Consider the following 7,500-nt stretch of genomic DNA (forward strand, 5'->3'; position numbering starts at 1 on the left):
TATGTGTTCCCCCAGCTGGACAGGGCGCCAGTCCATCGCAGCATTATTCAAGAAACAGGAAGAAAGAGTGAGAGAAAGTTGGGGAGCGAAAGAGTACAACAGGGGTCGCCACTACCCCCTGCCGGAGCCTCGTGCAGCTTTAGGTGTTTTCACTCAATAAACACACACAACTCCTGGTCTAGGAATTGAAACCACGATCCTCCGACTGTGAGTCCGCTGCCCTAACCACTGGGCCATTGCGCCTCCACCAGCAGATCATATTACCTTCATTTCTATCAAGCCTATGCATGTCCTCAGCATTCATGGCCCATGTTTCACTGCTGTGTAGCATGGCAGTTTGCACACATGCATCAAACAGTCTACCTTTCACCCTGAGTGAGAGGCCCTTATGTAAATATATATATATATAGAGAGAGAAACAAAAACTGAAAATATTCGGAAGATGAACGTTCATGTATAAGCCAAAAGATATTTATATATTTACAGAACAGATTTACATGGAGTGCAAAACATACAGAAAACTAGGAGAGAAGGCTATTTCTAGTTAAAGGCGGCGAGCTTGGCAGAATCGTTAGCACGCCGGGCGAAATGCTTAGCCGTATTTCGTCTGCTGTTACGTTCTGAGTTCAAATTCCGCTGAGGTCGACTTTGCCTTTCATCCTTTCGGGGTCGATAAATTAAGTACCAGTTACGCATTGGGGTCAATATAATCGACTTAATCCGTCTGTCTGTCCTTGTTTGTCCCTCTCTGTGTGTAGCCCCTATCTGTGTGTAGTTGCCTATCTTTCCACTCTGAAGACGAAGGCTGGATTTATAGTAATGTTTATATGCATCCATTTCTGGTTGCTGATCCTTGACATTTTGCACAATCCATCTGCCAATATTACAACTATTTTGTAATTCTAAGATCCCCCCCCCCCTCGAAACAGCTGTTAGCCCTGAAATACCATGCCCTCTTCCCTAGTTTCCGGAATTTTTTATGCCATGTAAAGTTGTTCTGTAAATATATAAATATCTATAAGAATAAATGAGTGGTTGGTGAGAACTGTACAAGCCATGTACAGGGATGCTGTCAGTAAGGTAAGGGTTGGCAATGAGTATAGTAAAGAATTCAGGATACAAGTAGGGTTTCACCAAGGATCAGTCCTCAGCCCTCTCTTGTTCATCATAGTCCTCCTGGCAATAACAGAGGAATTCAAGACAGGCTGCCCCTGGGAGCTCCTCTATGCTGATGACCTTGTTCTTATAGCTGAATCACTACCAGAACTAGAGAGGTTTCAGGTGTGGAATAAGGTCTTGAATCGAAGGGCCTTAGAGTTAACTTAGCAAAAACCAGAGTAGGAAAGCAGACAAATCACAAATCCCTTCAGATAGATGGCCCTACTCAATCTGTAGGAATGGCGTAGATAGAAACTCCAAAAGATGCACCAGGTGTAAGCTTTGGACACATAAGAGGCACAGCAATATCAGAGGAAAGTTAATAAGGAAAATAGTTTTTGTGCGTGGAAGGTGAACAGGTACAATTAATACCAAAAATGTACAGAAAATAGATTCCATCACATGCCAAGGGGGAAAATTAGAAGTAGTTGATAACTTCTGTTACCTAGGTGACCAAGTTAGTAGCAGGGGTGGATGTTCCAAGAGCATAGCAGCTAGAATAAGAATAGGCTGGGCAAAGTTCAGAGAGCTTCTATTTCTGTTGGGAACAAAGGGCCTCTTGCTCAGAGTGAAAGGCAGACTGTATGATGCCTGTGTATGAACAAGGAGAGGTATTTTCAAGGATGTCAAATTGTTAGACCAGGCCAAGAAAGTCATAGCTCAGCTGATTGGGTAGAGAGTTAGCCTAGATGAAATGCAGTTTGGTTAGGAAGAAATAGCACTGATGCCATATTCCTAGTGAGACAACTGCAGAAGTACTTAACTAAGAGTAAGCCACCATTCTTGGTTTTTGTGAACCTGGTGAAAGCCTTTGTCAGGGTCCTTTATTCTGCGATGTGGTATTTGCTGTGGAAGCTAGGAGTAGATGAATAGCTTATAAGAGCCGTACAAGCCATGTACAGAGCTGTCAGCTAAGTCAGAATTAGTAATTAATGCAATAATGATTTTAGTGTGAAGGTAGGAATCCTCCAAGGTTCAGTGCTCAGTCCTCTTCTATTTATCACTGTTGTCCAGAACAGAGGAGTTTAAGATTAGGTATCTGTGGGAACTCTTATATACTGATGACCTCATTCTTATAGATGAATCTGTTGTAGGATTAGATTAGGGAAGAAATTTCAGGCATGGAAGCAAAATCTGAATTAAAGAGCTTCAAAGTTGCCCTTGCTCAATATGTAGAAAAGGAAGAGTAGGTAGAAATTCTACGTGATGTACCCAATGCAAACTATGGACATACAAGAGGTACAAAGGAATCACAGGTAGGTTAACAAAGTAAATTTTGTATGCAGCAGATGTGCTGGAGCCATAAACTTAAGACTGCATAAGAAAGAGATAGTCCTGAATGCAGAGGAGAATCTCTTTATAGATAACTTCTGTTACCTAAGTGACATGGATGGGGGTACCCTAGAAGTAGTTGGTGAATTTGGTTACCTAGGTGACCTAATTCACAGTGGTGGTGGTGGGTGTATCGAAACACAGTAATCAGAGTAAGAGCTAGACAGCCTCAGGGACACAACACAGAAAGGATTGGGAAAGGAAAGATTGCTGCGTTAGACATAGATTTAGAGATGGTCTAGTTGAAATAGAGGAGGAGGAGGACGAGGTTGATAATCTGTAAAGGAAAAAGTTCAAGGAGCTGTTACTTCTGTTGGAAAGGGTTTCTCCTCAACGTGAAGGGCAGATTGTATGATGCTTGTGTATGAACTGTAATGCTTCATGACAACAAGACATGGGTTTTGAATGTAGAAAAACTTGTGAAAACTAGAAAGCAATGAAGTTAGTATGGCTTACTGGATGTGGAATGTCAGTATGAATGAATGATGTAACACAGATGAGTTGAGAGGAGAAAAAAAACTAGATATAAGAGATTTAAGGTTCTAAGTGTATGAGAGAGAAGATTGCACTGATGTGAGCATGTGGTGTATATGGGGGTGGGGAAGGAATGACAACTGTAGAAAGCCGTGTAGAACACACAAAGTGAATGGAAGTTTGAAAGAAGAGCCAGGAAAACATGAAACAAAATGGTGAAGACCAGTACCATGATGGTGAGCCTCACAAAGAAGATACCAAACGACCATGATGACTGGTAATATGCAATGCTTGAGAAAACCCATTCCACCCGAGCAAGCATGGTGAATGAAGCATTGTAATTTTGGTTGTGACACAAGATGGGAGGTGTAAATATCTAGAATCGCATCTCTTGCTTAATTCAGCCTTGTGAAGCCTCCATTTGCTGTTCCCATCATACATTTTCTCTCTCTTTCCTATTCACTACACCATGCCATCCACGTAACAAAGAATAGTTTTGGACAAGTGTATCTTCTACCACCACCTTTTCACTTCACCTTTCTTTCAAGGCATCTGAAGTGTTTCCATTAAAAAAAGCCTTATTCCAACATTAGTCTATGGTTACAACAAAGAAGATTCCAACCAAAAGAGTTGAATTTCACAATGGTAGCAGGCACACACAGTACAGAGGATGTGGTTTCAAACAAAATTGATTTTAGTGCAACGAGGCTGCATTTAAGTTAAATGGTTCTGTTGATCACCGCAAGTGCACTTAACTGAACAACTGAGAATGTTTCTGTGAACATAACATGGGTTGTAGTAGAGTGTACATCATTAGCATTAAGTTTAATTGGATAATTCAACCAGTTGTCTTTGACAGCAATGTGGCTGATGCCATTCAATGGAATTTACAGCAAAAATCCATCCTACCTTACATTTGAAGTATTTGGGAATGAAAGGAAGATTTATTTCAAATAAGATGGGGCATGTACCTATGTGATTTCACCTCACTTCTCATAGGGTTTCAGGGTCAAACCCATCACCTGCACTGGGGTGTTGGACACAATGATCAAGAGCTGGAGTGTTGCATACTATGAGTCCATAGGATAGGGGTTCTCTTAAATGCTTGGCTGACTCAGTATAAGTTATCAATAGCTTCTGTTACCTAGAAGACATGATTAGCAGTGGCAGTGGTCCAGAAAATGTAGTAACCAAGGTGAGAATGGGTTGGAAAAAGTTCACTGAGCTCCTACCACTGCAAGCAATAAAGGTCTTGCTCTCAGAGTGAAAGGCAGATTGCAAGATACTTGTGTTAAAACTGCAATACTGCATGAAAGCAAGACATGAGCCTTGAATGCAGACTTTTGTGAGAACTTGACAGATATGAAGACAGCATGCTGCAGTTGATGTGTAATGTTAGTGGGCATGAATACCACAGTACAAATAAGGTAAGAGAAAAACTGAGTACAAGAGGAATGAGGTGTGCAAAAGAGAGGAGGCTGTGCTGGGTCTGTGATATGTATAGAGGATGACTGCTGTGTCAGGAAGTACCAAGTACTTCAAGTCAGTGGAATCTACAGAAGAGGGAGACTAAGAAAGACTTAGTCTCCTTTTCCTGGGTCAAAGTGATGAAGACTGATCTGCATTGGCTAGGAAATGACAAACGACCATACACAGATGAGTGATATGCAGTGTTACTCAGAAAAACAATCCACTCTTGGCAAAAGGTACTTTGACACAAGGATAGTGTTTAGAAGTTATGATGTGTGTGTGTGATGTTATAAACTAAGATAGTAGGTGATGTGGTGGGAATGAAGGCAAAGTCAGCCACGTGTAGGGGTCCTTCCATTTTTTTTTAACAGAACCAGGTGTCAGTAGTTAGTGCAGATGGGGAGAACAAGGAGTGTGTAAGAAACAATCTGCACATGGAACAAACTTCTTCCTTCTGCTTCCTCTTGTGATGTCGCTTGATGCCTTGAGTTGTTTTTCTCTGTTCACCTAATCCTCCTTACAAGCTTATTCAGCTCACAACTACATGAGCATGTGCAAGGTGATAAGACCATTTAGAGGGGGGAGAGAGAGAAAGAGATGAAGTGATATGGGGGGAGAAGGTTAGGTCGATTGTGCAACTACAGGGAATCAGTGATTTAGAGAAACCAGTATTGTGACTGCATCCAGATATGAATGAAGAAACCCAGGTAGATGTGGGGGGAAATAGATGCCAATTAAAAGGAAATTTTATTAAGGGAACATTTGTGGCCAATGACAGGCTGGGAAGAGTGAGATGGACTGGGAAACAGGTAGGTGTGTTCAATAAGGTCAGAAGGTTAGTGGAACTGGCTTGATACTCTGGAAAAGGGCTGGAGAGGACAGTTAGGCTGGCATTTATGACAGGTTTCCTTGATCATATTTTGATAGGACTATAGTAGTTGCCAGACTTTGAGACCATGGCTACAGGGGATTTAGAGACCTGAGCTAATGATGTGGCAGCAGCTACAGTAGGTCAAAGTGCAATGAGATGGCAAGATGAATGCAGTAAGGGGTTGGAAGAGGAAAAGGAGTGAGTGTAACAATTCAAAGGTAAGGGTTCAGATGTTGTTGGCTGCACATGGTCAGAAGTGGCAAGGAGCCCAAATTGGAATTGCTCTGGTATTGATGTAACTAGATGACTGGTCATATAGTGATAACCTTGAATCAGGAAAATGAAGGATGCTGGCAGCTATCCTGTCAAGTGGGGGTACACCATTTGTTGCCTTTGGTGGAATATCTGATAAAAGCAGCAGATGATAGAGGATGATAGAGGCTGCAGAACCACCTTCAAGTGACTTCAAGTCTGATAGATAGCTGGGGTGTGGTGAGCATTTGATGGGAAGAAAGTTCCTTTTAAGGGTTCCAGTGCTGATGAGTTGATGGTATATGGAAAGCAGTTGATAGTTAGAGGGTTCTGATACACCAACATATTGGATTGGAGATGGATACGATCAGGTTAGCAAAAATTCTGGTCAGTGAGGAAAGGGTAGAGTTTGAAGGGGCATGATGTGCTGTGAATATACTGTAGAAGAGTCAGAGCTCTTGTCAAAATAATCCAAGGAGCAGTGGATGTTCCTTGTAAGATTAAGGACAAGGGTTTCCAAACTGTGTTTGGTGGCAAGCAATAGACAGTCAAATGCTTCAGGAATGGTGAGCCTCTCTAGTATTGAAGAATGAAGCAAGCTACTATAAAGACATTTTAAAAGTGGGGGTGAGAGCCAAATTTGAGAAGGAGGCAGAGAGGTGGATTAAGGAAGGTATTCTAATGTCTTGGGAAGAAGAAGTGGAGAATTGGGAGCTGCCACTAATAGCAGTTGTTCAACGAATAAAGAATAAAGTCAGGCCAGTGTAGGATTTGTGGGAGCTGAATGACCATATAGCATGTAATACTGGTGAAGAGGCCATAAATGAATGGAGACAGATGGTGGTAGCTTCTATGGGTGTAGATTTGAAGTCAGCCTATCTACCACATCATGTAGCCAAAACATTTATCAGCAGGTGAAGTACAAGTTGAGATTTAGATTGAACTGAGAGCCAAAGATCATGGCAACAATCTTCAGGGTGATATTGGGAGAGTTAAAATGAAAGGGGCCACTAAATCCTATAGAGAATCCTATTGATGAACAAGATGGTGGTGACAGCAACAAAAGTTGTGGGTCATCTAAAGAAGTTTGGGGTGGCAGCAAAACTAGCAGAATCTTTGGTAGGAAGGGTGGTATTGGGACTGAGGCTGAGGAAAGACAGGTAAGGAGGTGAGCTAGTGTTTCAGAGAGGAAATGGAAATCTAAGTCATCAAGAGCTGTTTACAATATGCAGGTGATTGGTGGGCCACTACCCTATCACTGGGTGACTATGAACTGCATGTAGATATGTAAAGAGGGGATCAGGTGGAGTAGGCTCGTGAGAGAAAGTTGGAGAGAAGACAATTGCAACAATGAAGGATATCTAGGAGAGGGTGAAAAAGGAAAATCTAGTGAGAGGAAATTGAAATGTATCGAGTCTGAAAGGAGTGTTGGGTGGTGTGATGCTAGTAGCACATCAATGGGAGGGAATTGTCTTGGAAATAGGTGAAGTGGAAGGCAGAGGATAGAGGCTGACTTAGAAAGAAAGACAAATGCAACCATATCAATGTGGCCAAACTGGATGCCATGGTGAAAAGAACAAATATAGTTGTGAGATGTCCTAATCTGAACTGATTCAGTGACTGTGCTTGGGTGGATGGGATCAACAATTACTTGTAAAAAGAGAATTTGAACAAAGAAGGTGGCAGAAATGATAGTAAAGTGACATCTGGAGACCCTAAGGGAGTTGATCAAGGAATCTGACTTGCAGCTGTGAATAGTTATTGTACCCTCAGGGAAAAATAAAGAAGATGTCTTGCTAGGGTGAGGAAAACCTCAATGGAAGTACCAGAAGATTTAGAGAGGCAAGTGACTGCAGTGTAGTACTCAAGGGACCAGCAGTTAGAGAGGAACCACAATATGCTTCATATGGGGTGGCCAGAACGATTGATTCTGGTGTCATTAG

At 41.9% G+C, this 7,500-nt stretch overlaps 1 long non-coding RNA gene across 1 annotated transcript in view; it reads right to left on the minus strand.

Annotated features, from left to right (window-relative positions):
- Window positions 1–7,500, minus strand: part of LOC118761598 — an 11,901-nt gene that overhangs the window by 1,637 nt on the left and 2,764 nt on the right. The window contains exon 2 of the long non-coding RNA XR_004997496.1: window positions 4,197–4,198. This is a non-coding gene — a long non-coding RNA (uncharacterized LOC118761598). The remainder of the gene's footprint in view (window positions 1–4,196; window positions 4,199–7,500) is intronic.

This window comes from Octopus sinensis, unplaced genomic scaffold, assembly GCF_006345805.1.
Source record: "Octopus sinensis unplaced genomic scaffold, ASM634580v1 Contig15524, whole genome shotgun sequence".
In the NCBI taxonomy this organism is placed as follows: Eukaryota; Metazoa; Mollusca; class Cephalopoda; order Octopoda; family Octopodidae; genus Octopus; species Octopus sinensis.